The 17,948-nt window shown below is 41.3% G+C and overlaps 1 long non-coding RNA gene across 1 annotated transcript; it reads left to right on the forward strand.

Moving 5' to 3' along the window:
- Positions 1-1,113: 1,113 nt before the first annotated feature.
- LOC113899225 lies at positions 1,114-13,147 on the forward strand. Its single transcript, XR_003512873.1, has 4 exons — positions 1,114-1,402; positions 11,271-11,353; positions 12,503-12,553; positions 12,808-13,147. It is a non-coding gene; the product is annotated as an uncharacterized LOC113899225 (long non-coding RNA).
- Positions 13,148-17,948: the final 4,801 nt, after the last annotated feature.

Raw genomic sequence — 17,948 nt, forward strand, 5'->3', positions numbered from 1 at the left:
TCTCCAACACCACAGTTCAAAATCATTCAGTTGTGTCCAACTCTTTGGGACCCCATGGACTGTAGCCCCAGGCTTCTCTGTTCTTGGAATTTTCCAGGCAAGAATACTAGAGTGAGTAGCCATTCGTTTCTCTGGGAGATCTTCCTGACCCAGGGATTGATCCTGGATTCCCTGTACTGCAGGCAGACTCTTTACTGTCTGAGCCCCCAGGGAAGCCCTAACATATTTACATGTATTTAAAGGATGTATTTATACATAATATAGGTAAACAAGGAGGACCTACTGCATAGCACAAGGAACTATATTCATTATCTTGTAATAACCTATAATGGAAAATAATCTGAAAAAGAATATATATACATATAACTGAACCACTTTACTGTACACTTGAAATTAATATGACATTGTAAAATAACTATACTTCAATTTAAAGAGGCTTCCCTGATTGCTCAGTTGGTAAAGAGTCCACCTGCAATGCAGGAGACCCTGGTTTGATCCCTGGGTCAGGAAGATCTGCTGGAGAAGGGATAGGCTACCCACTCCAGTATTCTTGGTCTTCCCTTGTGGCTCAGCTGGTAAAGAATCCACCTGCAATGTGGGAGACCTGGGTTCAATCCCTGGGTTGGGAAGATCCCCTGGAGAAGGGAAAGGCTACCCACCCCAGTATTCTGGCCTGGAGAATCCCATGGAGAGAGGAGCCTGGCGGGCTACAGTCCACGAGGTCGCAAAGAGTTGGACACAACTGAGCGACTTCACACACTCACACACACACACAAAGAATCAGACATGACTGAGTGACTTTCATTTCACTTCACTTCTTCAATTTAAAAATAAAATATAAATAATAGGATGCTGCTTTGACAGCTCCACCTCATTTGGGGAGGAATGTGTGCCTTTCGTGAAGAGGCATTAATCTCCTTGTCTCTAGGCTACTAAGAAACAGTTTCACAAACATGCGTCACATATGTATATCCTGCCAGTCCCCACCTGATGTATTTCAGACAGTAAGCTCTCACCTGGCCTTTAAGGAGAATGAGAGAGGACATGAATGATTGAGTGAATTTCTGGAGGACGGCTTTAAAGGACATCAGTTACTTTTCTTTTCTGGCTGGGAGTTTTGTGGCTCTATGGTAAGCCCTTCCATGAAAGAGAAGTTTTTCAGGGCTTTGTTTCTAGCAGTGGAAGCATTAGAATCCATCAGTAAAAGACACAAAGACGTGAGGCAGAGAGGCGGGGAGGCAGAGGCCGGCCCAGCACAGTCAGTCTGACCCACTGTGTCCCCATGGCCTTGTGTGCACCAGAGCACAGGTACTGAGAGATGCAGACACAGCGGGGCATGCTGCCCTCAAGCTCAGGATGGACGACGGAAGATGGACGCGGACATCAATCACCACAATACAAGGTCAGATGGGACCTCCGTTTGAAAAAAAAAAATTTGAACCAAGTGTTCTGGGAGGAGAGAAAGAGGTCAGATGATGCCAGCTAGGGGAAGCAGGAAATGCCAGCCTCTGAACTAGCTGTATTTTGATTGATAGAGATTAGCAGGGAAGGACTTTCTACGCAAGTGAAGCTCCCTGGAGATGCGGTGGGAGCGCAGGCAGAGGAGAACAGGCAGTTCATTCCGCCTGATTAAGCAGTGGTTGCACACTGGCCAGCTCTGCACTAATCTTCCCTTGGCTGGTACATTATTGTGTTTTTTTCCCCCAAAACCAAATGCTGTATTCGAATGCCCTGAGGAAGGACCTGGACTGTATATCCCTCATCCTTCTCCACTGTCTGACTTCACATTCACATACTCTTGTCAGCTGCTGTCCCTATAGGTTTTAGGAGGGGAAGAGCCCTGTTTACTAAAGCAGAGAGTGTCTGAGAGCTTGTTGGGGAACAAGGGGACAGGCAGGGGATCGTCACCTGGAATTAAGGCAGAGAGAGAGTCTGAGGAGTGGTGTATGGAAAAGGTGGAATTTGATGGGGGGAAAAAATGCACATGTATTTTCACTAACTTCTAGCTGAAATTTAGCATTTCTTTCCCTTTTGTATTTGAATGAAAAACAAATCACAATCGTATGAGCAGTATGTGTGATTTTGTTACCAATAAAACTCACAGATGATTCCACATATCAATAGTTGTTGCAGATTTTGCATATCAATCTTAAACTACTGTCTATGTTCAATACTTTGACATTACATTAGTTATGAGACTTAAGCCAGCTCTAGTCATTTAATGAGTTAATAAAGAAGTACATATCCTACTATACAAAAAATCTGATACATATTTTGATATAAATTCCATCTAATTGGTTTCCTTTATACTCTTACATGTTTTATTTACACGTTTTAAAACATTATTCTGAGAAGGAGCCCATAGTTTTCACCAGACCATCAAAAGTGGCCATGACACCAAATAGATTAAAAACCTTTGCTGAAGGTAGCTTGCAACCATACAACATACATGCATATATAACATACAGTCACTTCAGTCATGTCTGACTCTGTGTGACCCCTAGCTTGCCAGGCTCCTCTGTCCATAGGATTCTCCAGGCAAGAATACTGGAGTGGGTTGCCACCCCCTCCTCCAGGGGATCTTCAACCATGTAACAGAGAGCTTTAAGTATCTTCAGCAGTGTGAATTTAATCTCATAGTCCAATGGGAGCCACTGAAGGGTTTTTTTATGTCAATTATTACTTTTCAATAATCTAATTGCAGTATAATTACTTTTAATCAATGTTATTGAGGTATTGTTGTTAGTCACAAAGCCTTGTCCGACTCTCTGCAACCCCATGGACTGTAGCCAGCCAGGCTCCTTTACGCATGGAATTTCCCAGGCAAGAATGCTGGAGTGGGTTGCCATTCCCTTCTCCAGGGGATTTTCCTGACCCAGGGACCAAACCTGCATCTCCTGCATCGGCACACAGATTCTTTACCACTGAGCCTCCTGGGAGGTCCTTATAAATATAACAAAGCACCTATCTTTAGAAATTCAGTGAGTTTTGACAAATGTGCAGATACACATGTAACTACCACTAAAATCAAAATACAAATTGGGTAATAGAAAGTAAAATTGCAAAAACTGTATGTCCTGCTCTTGCATTCTCAAAGGATTCCCCAGTCTGGGCTCACAAAGGCACTAGTTCTTCACTGAGGGACCCAGAACCTGAGCTTTACAGGAGAACAGTTCCCAGAACAATGCAGGTTCACAAAGGGATGGCTTATTGATAATAAGGGACTTATGTATTCATGGGGTACGTACACGAACAGCCTAATGTCAGTCCTCACATATCTACCTATAACAATTTATGTAACCTCTATCAAGATCATAACATTACCCTGGTTAAGAGGGGGCCAGAATCTGAACGTCCGTTCTTATTGGCTGATACCATGCAATGCTGCTAACCTACTGGTACATGGGTTGAGGATAGCTGTTTTATATTACCCACAACTTATGTTATATTTTATTGAAACTCCTGAAAACTGTAGACATTCATTAAAAAAAAAAAAAAAAAGTCTCCCATTATCTCCTGGGACTCTGGGAAATCAGCACAATTTAGTTTGCCAGGGCTCACAAATATTTACTGAGATGGCATGAGACAAGACAAAGTCACAAGACTGTTTGCATTAGAAGTTATTACATTAGCTGCATTAGGGTAGGTTTCCACTCTCCAAAAATAAACTAGGCGTTTCCCTTTTAAAGACATAAAAATCAATCATTTTAGAACAGCTCTCCTAATCTTCTTAAAGGGCTTCCCTGGTAGCTCAGCTGGTAAAGAATCCACCTGCAATGTGGGAGATCTGGGTTCGATCCCTGGGTTGGGAAGATCTGCTGGGGAAGGGATAGGCTATCCATTCCAGTATTCTGGCCTGGAGAATTCCATGGACTGTACAGTCCTTGGGGTCACAGAGAGTCGGACACAACTGAATGGCTTTCACTTCACTTCACTTCAATCTTCTTAAGGACTGCTAAAGTTATTACTGAAACACTTCAAATATTTTTTTTAGTGTGTGAAATAAAATTGAAAAGAGCTAATTTTCTAGGAGAGTACATTTGGGGGGCTTTCCTTGACTATTATACAGGTATTTTGTATTACTCATGTAAGGAAAGCAAATTACATGAAGTAAACACATTTGTTCCAATATAAGCTTTTTGCAAGAATGTTCATAAGCCTGCCATTGCATAATGATGATGACAACAGAGGTAAGTAATATATAAGTGATAGAAATAATTTTTCCCAATGTAGATGGTGAGTCTTCTAGCATTTAATAATAATATTTCTTATTTGTTGGATGCTGGCTGTGAACCAACATAGTATAAGACAATTTATTTACATATATGTTCTCATTTAATCCACCCAACAATCCTAAAAACAGTATTAATGTCCATACTTTTTACCGATGAGGAAACTAAGAAGCACAGAGCCCTAAGAGGCGGATCTGACTCTGTCTTCCAAAATTCTATTCCTTCCACTTCCTTATTTTACCCAGCAATATATTACTTATTATCTTACTTTCTAGACTTTGTTAATTGTGCTTCAAAATCTCACTTTACAACACCTGAATTGAAAGGTATGAACCAAGAGTGATGGATTCTATTTTACAAGGGAGACTCTCATCTTTTGTAACTGGTGAGGAGTGAATTCTTAAGGAGAGGACCCCACCACCAAGCTCCCATGTCTAGCTGGCTTCATTCTTCCCTCCAAGACCTCTACTCTGAGCTCCTTCATTTATTACAATAGACTGAATGTTTGCTAAGTCGCTTCAGTCGTGTCCGACTCTGTGTGACCCCATAGATGGCAGCCCAACAGGCTTCCCTGTCCCTGGGATTGTCCAGGCAAGAACACTGGAGTGGGTTGCCATTTCATTCTCCAATGTGTGAAAGTGAAAAGTTAAAGTGAAGTCGTTCAGTCGTGTCCGACTCTTCGCAACCCCATGGGCTGCAACCTACCCTACCAGGCTCCTCCGTCCATGGGATTTTCTAGGCAAGAGTACTGGAATGGCTTGCCATTGCCTTCTCCGAGACTGAATGTTTATGTGCCCCCAAAACTCATGTGTTGAAACCCTAATCCCCAGTTTAATGGTATTTGGAGATGAGGACTTCCGGAGGCAATGAGGTCATGAGGGTGGAATCATAGATGGGACTAGAGAGTTTTTAAGAGGAGTTCAGTTCAGTTGCTCAGTTGTGTCCAACTCTTTGCGACCCCATGAACTGCAGCACAGCAGGCCTCCCTGTCCATCACCAACTCCCAGAGTCCACCCAAACCCATGTCCATTGAGTCGGTAATGCCATCCAACCATCTCATCCTCTGTCGTCCCCTTCTCCTCCTGCCCCCATCTTTCCCAGCATCAGGGTCTTTTCCAATGAGTCAGCTCTTTGCATCAGGTGGCCAAAACTCAAAACTGTTGGAGTGTCAGCTTCAACATCAGTCCTTCCAATGAACACCCAGGACTAATGTCCTTTAGGATGGACTGGTTGGATCTCCTTGCAGTCCAAGGGACTCTCAAGAGTCTTCTCCAACATCACAGTTCAAAAGCATCAATTCTTCGGTGCTCAGCTTTCTTTATAGTCCAACTCTCACATCCATACATGATTACTGGAAAAACCATAGCTTTGACTAGACAGACCTTTGTTGGCAAAGTAATGTCTCTGCTTTTGAATATGCTATCTAGGTTGGTCATAACTTTCCTTCCAAGGAGTAAGCGTCTTTTAATTTCATGGCTGCAATCACCATCTACAGTGATTTTGGAGCCCCCCAAAATAAAGTCTGACACTGTTTCCACTGTTTCCCCATCTATTTCCCATGAAGTGATGGGACCGGATGCCATGATCTTAGTTTTCTGAATGTTGAGCTTTAAGCCAACTTTTTCACTCTCCTCTTTCACTTTTATCAAGAGGCTCTTTAGTTCTTCTTCACTTTCTGCCATAAGAGTGATGTCATCTGCATATCTGAGGTTATTAATATTTCTTCCAGCAATCTTGATTCCAGCTTGTGCTTCCTCCAGCCCAGCATTTCTCATGATGTACTCTGTATAGAAGTTAAATAAGCAGGGTGACAATATACAGCCTTGACGTACTCCTTTTCCTATTTGGAACTAGTCTGTTGTTCCATGTCCAGTTCTAACTGTTGCTTCCTGACCTGCATACAGGTTTATCAAGAGGCAGGTCATGTGGTCTGGTATTCCCATCTCTTTCAGAATTTTTCACAGTTTATTGTGATCCACACAGTCAAAGGCTTTGGCATAGTCAATAAAGCAGAAATAGATGTTTTTCTGGAACTCTCTTGCTTTTTCGATTTTCCAGTGGATGTTGGCAATTTGATGTCTGGTTTCTCTGCCTTTTCTAAAACCAGCTTGAACATCTGGAAGTTCACGACGTGAGTGAATTTGCTTCCCCTCTGGTCTCTCTGCTGTATGAGGATATGACTAGTAGATGGTATTCTGCAAACCAGAAGGAATCCCACACCAGACACCAGATGTCTTGATTTTGGATTTCCCAGTCTCCAGAACTGTGAGAAATAAATGCCTGTTGCTTAATACACTTTGTGGATTGTATTCTGTTACAGTATCCTGAACTAAGAAACGTGATTCCCAGTTACTGCACAGCCATACAAGTGCACCTAAAGACTATACCTGACCATCTTCTTTTCACTCTTTTTAAGCTATTCTTAGTTATTCTTCCTAAGAGCATGTTTTTTAGGTAATTCAACAATAATGGCAGAGAATGGCCATAGAGCTACTGCAGGGCCTGCTGTAATCTCAGTATCGTGCAGTGAACAAGTGCATTCATGAGAGGTCATCAAAAGGAAACTCGAGCTTTGACTCCAACCATCCCTTTAAAATTTGTTCAGTTTCCCTTCCCCTGAATGAAATCCAGCATGTTCCATGACTTTACTGCTCACTCTTGGGAAACAGGCCATCTCAGGTCACTTTACGTCACAGAACAGTCTCCACGCAATAATGAGAATGCCCCATTCCATGCAATGCAAAGAACTCTTTCTTTGATTTAGTGTTAGATCTTTTCCCTCTCCCAGCAAGGGCAGAGTTCCAGCAAGAGAGGTGGTGGGCCTTTTCTTACTACCACCCTGCTGAGTAATGCTCGTAGGTCCTTGGGGTTAGAGGGAAGAGGGAAAGGAGTAGAAAGTTCTTCCTTGACTGGTGTCATTCTAAAGGGCTTTGTGTTATCTGGCATGGGAGATGCTTAAAGCTGATTCTCCCATAGGGATCACTGAGGATTCTTGGAGGGATCCCTTGGTAGGTCCCTCCCACTGCAACTCTGCTTGAGCAATCAATAGTTTCTCATTAAATTTCAACAACTTCCATTTTGATCTGTCTCATCATCCTTTTTGGTACCTGATAGATGTTCTATTTCAGAATCTCAGCCCGCATTTCTTATTTAACAGCCTATAATATTCACCATTACATAATGCCTACATACTATGGTTCATTGTCAGCTGGACATAAAGTTAGAGTATAAGTGTAGAATGACTCTCAGCCAGGAAAACTATATATTGAAAATGCTGTCTGGCCCTTGTTACAATACCTGGAAATTTTCTCATATTTAATTTCTTTCATTCAATTTTTTGTTGTTGTTGTAATACATGGCTTGTAGGATCTTAGTGCCCTGATTAGGGATTGAACCTGGTCTCTAGCAGTGAAAGCACTGAGTGCTAACCACTGGACCTCTAGGGAATTCTCTCAAAGAATTCTCTCAAATTTCTTCTGACTACAATTTGAAAATGGATTGTAATGCCTCTTCTACAGAAGTTGATTCTTTTTTCAATTTGTTCCACATTTTGGTGGTTTTCAGTAAATAAGAACTCTTAACTCTGTTCATCCTATGCTTGGAACTGAAACCAATCCTGTCTCTCCTTGTTGATGGAAAATTTTCCTATGAGCTCATCATGTTTTTTACATTTCTCTATGTAAGAATGCAGATGAAGGCATAAACTCAAGTTCCTAATCCCCAGACGATCTGCATCCTAACAGCAGATCACTGCACCATTCTTGGTCAATATCACGTGTGCTGTTGATGCACTTATTAGAGATTCATTGGAGTCATATTGTTTAAAATAACAGTAGCATGTTCATTTTTAAACACTCTAATCCCTTTCCCTCTTTCTCACTCTGCCTTCAGAATTATATCAGAGACCACTGTAGCAACTGCATCACCGTGAAAGTGACTAGGGTAAGGAGAGTATGGCATCTAACAGAAAAAAATTTAAGGAGGTTCTCACTTCTGTGGTCACTGAAGCTCAGTGTCTTCAATTTCACACTCTGGGTGCCTCACTCACCTTACCCTAGTCCTGTCTCTGTGTATCGGATCTGCATTTACTCAGTAATAATCTTGAGAACCTTCTGTGAGCCAAACACTGTTCCTGATTGTGGACATCAGAAGGAGAGCAGTCAGATAAAAGTTTATGCCCTTATTGGATAGTAGCAAGTGCCATGGAGGAAGATAAAGCAGAGAAAGGGAATAAGGAAGTGCCAGAGTTGGGTAGGGGATGTCATTTACAATAGGGTGGTCAGGGAAATCCTTATTGAGAAGGTAATATTTGAGCAAAGAATTGAAAGAGGTAAAAAGTTTTTGAACACTTACTAAACTGCTCAAAATATCTTCTGAATTTGTTGCCAATAGTTTATGATGAATATATTTTACAAAAATATCTGGCTTCTCTTGACACATCCAAAGATCTGGCAACACGGAGCCCCCTCCCTGTACAACAACGAGACGAGCTGAGAGGGGTGGCCTCTCTGAACCATGCTGGGGCCTTGCATGGGACAAAAAGCTTTCTGGTTCTCCAGCTCTCCATCTGCCTGCCTTGCTCTCTTACATCACTTGTCTGTCCCTTGCAGAATCTGAGTTTGCAAACTTTGACAAGAATCCATAAGAGAGAACTCCAGTGCTGCCAGCCTCCCTCCAAGCAGTGATTCGGAGGCTTGATGGCTCTGGAGGTGAGAGGGTCTGCTCACCAGACGCCAGTAAAGTCAGTCCACTAATGAGGCCCGGTGGCCCTGACTCTGGACTCCAGAGATGAGGGTGTTTACTTAGTTGCCTCCAGCCGAGGGGAGAAGGTGCTGCTGGGCTGTCCTCTTGCACAGTGACTGGCAATACCAGATCTTTGTTAAAACCCTGCTACCCTAGTTCACACACGTTCGAACTTTCAACTAGTCCTTTTCTTGAAGCAAAAGAAAAAAATATTCTGGGGTGTGCAATGCGTGGGTTTCTCTCTCAGCAGAATTTTAATACAAGCAGTTGCAGGTTTCTGAAACCCCACCTACCTGCTGGCACATGTCAGGCACAGGAATTTTCCACTTGGGTGAGATGCCTGTACAATCACTGAAACTGAGGAAGAGATGTGCGGTGATAGACAGCACTGACAGACGCTTCTGTGAAGCGACGACAGGCCCCCATCCTCACAGCCAGGAGAAGAGAGGGCACTCCCATCACAACTATCGCATATCCGTACATGCGTTAGCTGGAATTTTGTTTCTGCAACTCTCTGCTAAACTGGGCTTCCCCAGTGGCTCAGCGGTAAAGAATCTGCCTGCAATGCAGGAGATGCAGGAAACTTAGGTTCGATCCCTGGGTCAGGAAGATCCCCTGGAGGAGGGCATGGCAAACCCACTCCAGCATTCTTGCCGGGAGAATCCCAAGGACGGAGGAGCCTGGCAGGCTACAGTCCTTGGGGTCACAAAGAGTCGGACATGACTGAAGCAACTGAGCACACACACACTGCCTATATTACAAGATTTTAAACTGAGGCCAAGTAGGTGAGAACAAGTTCAGATTTCTTAATTTCAATTTATGTAATAATCTCCACTGTGGAAAAAGAAAGAAAAGAGCGAAGTCGGGATAACAACAAGATCCTACTGCATAGACAGGGAACTATATTCAGTATCCTGTGATAAATTCCAATGGAAAAGAACATGTGTATGTCTAACTGAATCATTGCTGTACAGCAGAAATTCACACAACATTGTAAATCAACTATATTTCAATAACATTTTTAAAAATTTAAAAAATACTAAAAAATAATCTCTACTGTGAAATTGCATGAAACTAGTTTTGTTATAAAATGAAAATAGCTGGGACCACTGTGACTCTGAGTCAGATATAGCATGTTTGTTTGATAAATGATTTAAAATTCTGGATGTATTTCAATTAACTTGCTATGTTTACACTGGATTAAAAACTCTCAAACCCCGCCTAGTGTACAGAGTACATTACATCTCTGCTTTATTTCACAATCAGTTAAGAAGAAAGAAAAACTAGGGAGGGGGAGCATATTCCCAATCTTAACTCCAAGTTGGGTATTGGGATATTGAACTTTCATGTTAGTAAAAACGAAAACCATGGGTAAACAATTAGAATTATTTTAAAGACAAGTTTGCAAATAACTAGCAGGCCACTCACATAACATGAATATTAAATGCAGATGAATTGAGAGGGAACATTTTAGGGTGACCCAAAGAAAATCTGTGAAATAGGAGAAATCCTCTCTGGGTACAAACCTTCTTTTCTCGGTACTGTCCTTCATCTTTATCAGCCTGTCCTGCCCACCACTCCCCACACAGTTCTCATAATCAAACTCTCCTCCACACTTCAGCCTCCCCCTGTCAAAGCATGGGCCAATGGGAAAGTGCAAGAAACTTGCAAAGATCTTTTTTAAAAAGCTCTGGTTCAAAAATTGCTACTGATTTTAAGAACATAAGGGAAAGAAGGTCAAGGGAAGAAAGACTGTGTCTCCTTACAAATTCTTATGACTTATTTCTTCTCTGGAGCACATTTTTTTCAAAGGATGTAACCATTTATACAATGGAAGGTTTTTGTAGTTTTCTTTTGGGAATCAAACATTAAGCAGCAGTATCTGGGAATACCAAAAGAAACAGAATTTTAATTTTTCCATGAAAATAAATCTTCAGAGTTCTTTTATAGCCAGCCTGTATCCCTTTTCATTCACTTTTTGTTTTACTTGTTAGACAAACTTGCAAATAACTACTGACCCAAACCCAAAGCTTGAATACTAAATCCATATTAACTGCAGGAAAATTTAATTTTAGTTTGACCCTCCATTTTCAGGAAACCACATGTGGGAGAGAGATTATTTTTAAATATTCCTTAAGATGTAACACAGCCATTTAACAAGAAACACATTTTTTAAAAAGACTAAGGAACAAAAATGTTGGGTACCAGTCTCTTTGCAGTGACCTAGAGATCACAGCACTGGTGAATAATTCTGCTTTTCCTGAGATTCAACCTGCTTACCTGTTTTCCTTTCAGGAGTCATTACTAAGGTGCAGCAGTGTCTCAGATGTCCACAAATAGATGATGGAGGCCAGCCCTTGTCCTCAAGGCCATGCATGGTATGAGAAAACCACTATCATTTCTCCACTTTCTGGGACCATCCCTCTCTCTCCACCCCTGGCATCTTTTTCCTTCCTACAGAGGAAGAGCTTCTCTCTTCTGACCCCTGGTTCCATGGGCTCTTAGTTCCCCAGTCAAGGACCGAGCCTGCGTCCCCTGCACTGGAAGGCAGATTCACAGATGCTTAACCATGGGCCCACCAGGGAAGTCTCTCTTTTCTCCTTTACCATCTTCCCCTCTTCCTATACCTTCCTTTCGGACTAAAACTGGCACCCATCTCCCCTGTTCTGAGACCCTTCCTGACACTGTGCTGTCACCACAAGACTACTGTCAACGTTCTTTCCCTGCCAGTCACGCTGAACAAAGACCCTACAGCTGCCCCAACACCGCTTGCAGGAAAATCACCCAGAGTGCATCTGCATTCGAAGGCACACTTTGAGTCAGTGAGGGCCAGCGAATCTGCGTTTCTAATGAGCCCTCGGGCGATGCCCACGTGGAGGACTCTCCAGTCAGTGCATTCACTCTTGATTGTTCATTTATCCCTCACTATTTCTTCCACCTCCCTCAAGTGGTTCCTAAAAATCACCACTGATCTTCTTACCCTCATATCCAATGGCTCTTCCCCTTGTCCTTAGCATCTTTACTCTGTCCACACTATCATTTTTCACAAGTGGTCACTTGCCATCCTTTTCTTGAAATTTCTTCTCTTGGATTCACTGATATGATGATACTCCTTTGGCTCTTATTTCATGAGTAACTCCAGTTTCCATTGATTGTAGCCCTTCCTCCTCCTGTGACCTGAAAGAACCTAGTAACCCCCCAAGTGATAACCCTCCAATTCAGTATTTGCTCTTTGGTTTACCTTTGTCTTTGTTCCTTCCCTCAGGAACTATCCGATTTCATGACCGCAAAGTGCATTTTTCAGATGCATGTTTCTAAAGGGACCTTTGCCCCAAATCACATTCCAACCTCTAACTCCACCTCGACAAGCTGCTCAAACCTGAAACTTAGGTTTTAAACCAAACTCGAGACCTAATTTCCATGGCTCACTTTTCTGTTTCTATGAGTGATGTCATTATTACTCTGGTCATGCAAGCCCCTAACCTCTGCGTTATTCTTGGTTTTCCTGTCCCTTTATATTCTATTAGAAATTCTAAGCCAGAAGGACAGGGACGACAGCTCACAGGATCCAGCAATGAGTGAGTTGAGAGTACTGGACTGGGAGGTTTACTAACCACATTTCCAGCTACAATTTAGTGACACTTTTATATCCTGATGATAAGCCTACATACAGCTCAGATAACTCACCAGCTTAAACCCGCCAGCCTGTTTTTCATCTCCCCTGTTTTTCTACTCTCTCTTTTCATTTGCATCCACATCTCCTGTTTCCTTTTCAGTCCTCTCCTGTCTCATTCTTTCTTTTTCTCTTTCTCTTCCATTGGTAATCAACCAGACATTTTCAAAGGAATCATGGCCTTCTCTCATGGTACAGTGGATAAGAATCCACCTAGCACTGCAGGGAGCATGGGCCCCATCCCTGGTCCAGGAAGATCCCACACGCCATGGAGCAGCTGAGCCTGTGCGCCACAACTCCTGAGCATGAGAGCCACAACTACTGAGTCCATGAGTGCCTCGAGCCCACATGCCGAACAAGAGATGCCACTGTAGTGAGAAGACTGTGCCCTGCAATGAAGAGCAGACCCTGCTCACCGCTGTTAAAGAAAGCCCATGCACAGCAATAAAGATTCAATGCAGCCAAAAGCAAATCAAATAAATGCAATCACATTCCCGTAGCCTCTCTCAATTAGAACTCATTTAGTGAATAACACCTTTCCAGTCCTACCCACCTCTTATCTAGCTATCTCACATTTTATTTCCTCACCATATTCATTCTTGTCATCCTTCTGAATCTTAAAACAGTTCCAGGAGAACAAAGACCATTCCTACATTATTATCTTGTCTTGTATCCCCTTGGTGTCTGACATGAAGTGCTCAGTAAGTGCATTCAGTAAGTGAAAGGAGGAAAGAGGGAAGAGAAGGCAAGGGGGAAGAGAAAGAATACGATCCTCGTTTGGCAGATAAGTAACTAGGGCTCCAAGAGCTTAAGCAACTTATCTACGGTCATACATCTAACTGATGACGGAGACAGTCTGCTATGTCTGTCCTGTCTGAAGCTAAAGCCTGTATTAAGGACACTGCCTCAGAAGATCTTATTTACAAAGCAGAAACAGAGACACAGAGAACAAGTGTATGATAGCAAGGGGGGACAGGGACAGGATGAATGAGAAGATTGGGATTGACAAATATAAACTATTAACACTATGTGTAAAATAGATTACTAATGGGAACCTACTAGATGGCTCCAGGAAGCCTACTCAGTGCTCTGTGGTGACCTAAATGGGAAGGAAGTCCAGAAAGGAGGGGATATATGTACACACATGGCTGATTCACTTGGTGGCACAGCAGAAACTAACACAACATCATAAAGCAACTATACTACAGTAAAAAAAAATTTTTTTTAAGGACACCACCTTTCTGTATCCCCAGCTCTGTAGTAGGTGCCCCAGGAGGAGACAAATACATACAAGACAAAGGCTGTGCCCCCTAAGAAGTATATAATTTAGTAAGGAAGTGAAATACAAAAATAACTGTAATATAAAGTAGGGTGTAATCATGAGTTCACATTTTCTAAAAAGATTTGATGAGTACCTACTTTCTTGGTGAATAATTTTAGAGTGTGACAGAATAAAGAAGTTTGTAAACAGTGTTCAGATGGAAGGCTCTCCTCTTCCCTGGAGCCTTGTGGTTGACATGACTAAGAATAAGAGTCTTGAAATTCAAGCATAGAGGACTTTTCCTCACATGTCAGATTCACAGGCCCAAGCTAATGGAGATTCCATCATAGCTCTCAGCCTAAAACCAGATTCAAGGCGCTTAGCAGCAAGTCTTAACTGCTGGCTGCCAAGAGCAGAAACAGTGTCATTTAAACATGCTGCCAGCTTGTTGTCTACAAGTTGTCTACAAGTATTCTGCAAGTTGGTACAAAAGAAGAAATTTCTCTAAGGCCTGGAAGAGAGACAAAATTAATTACTTTTTTCCCCCAAACCTAGAGCAGACACACCACGTAGGTCTCTCTTGTAAGTTTTCATTTTCAGATGGTTTATTGCAAAAGTGTTTGATTTTCAGAAGAAAAATTGGGCAAGTCCTTCTGTTTGCTTTGGGAAGAGAATGACTGCATAGAATGTTCAAAATCACACAAGCTTCCTAGGGTAGAACTCAAGCAGCAAACAAGTAGGCATTATAGTGGGGTTAGTGTTTAGCGCAGCTCTGGAATGTAAAAGTTTAATATCATAAGGGTAAGCATCAGCCAGGGACAAGTTGGTTCCACATGTGCTTCTTACATTTCTCAGTTTGTACCAGTTTGGGGTCAAAGATTTTCATAAAGCAAACATTTCAGAACAGAGGGAATAATGGTGTTGGGACAACTGGCTATCTAATTGGGGGGAAAAAAGTTAAATCATTGCCTTAACTTTCCATGAAAAAAAAACAACAGGTGTGCTTAAAAATTTAAGTAAAATTTTAAACTATGTAAATAGTAGAAAAAGTGTGGAATAGGTGGATCATTTTCCACCCGTAGGTAAATAAAGGTCTTTCAGCATGACACAAAGGCAGAACCATGAAGCATAGGATTACATTTAAGGATACTTAAGAATGAAAAAAGAAAACTTCTATATTGCCAAAGGGTGCAATAAAACAATGTCAAAATTAAAAACTAGAATATATTTTAAAGTATGAGATATAGTCATTCAGTTAAAAAAGGAGGAAATACATCCTTGCTATAAAGAGATAAGTAAAATAATTTTTTAAAAAGTTCCACAGTTTCTCAGCTAAACAGATGGCCAAAAAGTATAAGCCTCATCATATTTAGTTACAGCGAGCTTAATAGGAAAATGAGCTTCATGTAGGATCAGTGAGAGAATAATTGCTACCATTTTTGTGAAGTACACTTTGGTAATTTGTACCACAAAACCTGCAAAAATAGACCCAGCAATTCTACTTGTAGGAATTAATCCTAGAAAACTATTAGAAAAATACAAATCAATTTATATCCAAAACATTTATTGTGGCATTGTTTATAATAGTGAAAAGTTAAATCATCTAAATGTTGAATCATGGATGAATTAAATATATGATGATCCATATAACAGAATATCCTGCTGCTATTAAAAGATCACAACATGAATATGCTTTTACTGACACAGAAAGCTATGTAAGCTGAAGCTCCAATACTTTGGCTACCTGATACAAAGAGTTGACTCACTAGAAAAGACCCTGATGCTGGGAAAGATTGAAGGCAGGAGGAGAAGGGAACAACAGAAGGTGAGATGGTTTGATGGCATCACTAAGTCACATGAGTTTGAGCAAGTTCCAGGAGATGGTGAGGGACAGGGAAGCCTGGGGTGCTGAAGTCCATGGGGTTGCAAAGAGTAAGACACGACTGAGCGACTGAACAATGACAAGTTACAGAAAATCCCATTACACAATAATTTGTATAATAATTTCTTTTTTATAAAAAGAATATCATGTTTATATGTGGAATCGAAAACAACGATACAGATGAACTTATATACAAAACAGAAATAGATCACAGACATAAAAAACAAATTTATGGTTACCAAAGAGGAAAGGGCCTAGAGGAATAAATTAAGAGATTGGGGTTAAAATATACACACTACTATATACAAAATAATCAACATGGATCTACTGTATAGCACAGGAACTATACTCAATACCTTGTAGTAACCTATAATGGAAGGGAATGTAAAAAAGAGTATATATGTATAACTGAATCACTTTGCTATATACTTGAAACTAACACAACATAGTAAATTATCTATATTTCAGTAAAAATCTTAAAAATAAAATTAAATAAAAATTAGAAAGGATATCAGACAACGCAACATGTATAATAACTTATTTTACATTTATATATATATATATATATATATGCATATTTATACATGTATGTGTGTGCTAATGAGCTCCCCTGGTAGCTCAGCTGGTAAAGAATCCACCTGCAATGCAGGAGACCCCAGTTCCATTCCTGGGTTGGGAAGATCTGCTGGAGAAAGGATAGGCTATCTACTCCAGTATTCTTGGACTTCCCTGATGGCTCAGCTGGTACAGAATCCATCCGCAATGCGGGAGACCTGGGTTCGATCCCTGGGTTGGGAAGATCACCTGGAGAAGGGAACAGCGACCCACTCCAGTACTCTGGCCTGGAGAAGTCCATGGACTGTATAGTCCATGGGGATGCAAAATACATTAACACATATGTGTATTGATACATACATACACATGGAGAGAGAGAGAGAGAAAAAAAAAATGAGCCAGACAGTTCAACCCCAATGCCTCTGAGGACCCAGTATTAGAAACTTGTATTAGATTAACATGAACTTCAAGGTCTCTGAGTGTTCAACACCCTCCCCTGAAGTTTACCTCGTGTTTCCAATCGCCTCTGCACTTCTGCACCACTGTGCCCCTGCCATGTTTCACCTCATAAAACTCAGATGTGAATCTTAGTCCTTCCACAATAAATCCACTCACACTAAGCCTCTGTTGAGTTTTTGCTGACTTTATTGAAGTTTTAAGGAGAATGGTGCTGATCACTTGGACTCCTATCTCAATAGCTCTTTAGCCATTCTCCTGATTGATTCCTGGGAAGCTTTGGTGCCACCCAACATCTGGCCCCAAAAGGAAGGTAATAGACTAAGATTCTCTCTTTATCATTAGATATGTGTGTATATATGCATACATATATGTGTGTGTATCATATATATGTATTGTATATGTACATGTATATGTATGTATATATAATAATATATGTATACATACATACATACATATATATATATATAAAATATCCTCTGGCTTCCTGGATATTTAAAAATCCACAAAGCAATTATTCAAAAGTTAGCAGTGGCTATCACTACTTAGTGGGAGTTCAAATAACTTTTATATTCTTCTTCATACTTTTCTAAATTTTCTGAATTTTTTAAAGCATGTACTATTATTAGAATAAGAGGGAAAATTTTTAACTTATTTTTATTTTAAAGGGTAAAGGTGTAATACTAACAACAAAGCAGTTTGTCTCTGCGTTCATTCACACCCAACTTGCAGAAACCCTGCCCCTTCCAATTTACTCCAAATTGTTTAAGGAGCCTGCAGGAGGCATCCCACAGGCACCCTAAAACCAGCCATCTTGGGTACCACATTGGTCTCCCATTTGTTGTCTGTCCTGCGGTGACATGCCTCACCAGGAGCCCAAAGGACATCCCTCCTCACGTGGCCCTCAAAGAGCCCCACACTCCTGCTGGTCAATGCCCTCCAGCACCTCAGCCAAAGGACCAGAGGTCTCCCAAGGCCATCATCCCCTTTCTTTGCCCAAACTGACTTTCTACTGACTTGCTTTTTTGCAGCTACCGCAAAGGACGCTGGTACATTCCAGAGCCAATAGTGGCTTTTCCCCTCCCTTTTCTACCTTTGGTAGAAAGGAAAGATGAGAAACAAACAGGGATTAATGTCCAGAGCAGT

The sequence above is a fragment of the Bos indicus x Bos taurus genome, chromosome 10 (genome assembly GCF_003369695.1).
Source record: "Bos indicus x Bos taurus breed Angus x Brahman F1 hybrid chromosome 10, Bos_hybrid_MaternalHap_v2.0, whole genome shotgun sequence".
Taxonomy (NCBI): Eukaryota; Metazoa; Chordata; class Mammalia; order Artiodactyla; family Bovidae; genus Bos; species Bos indicus x Bos taurus.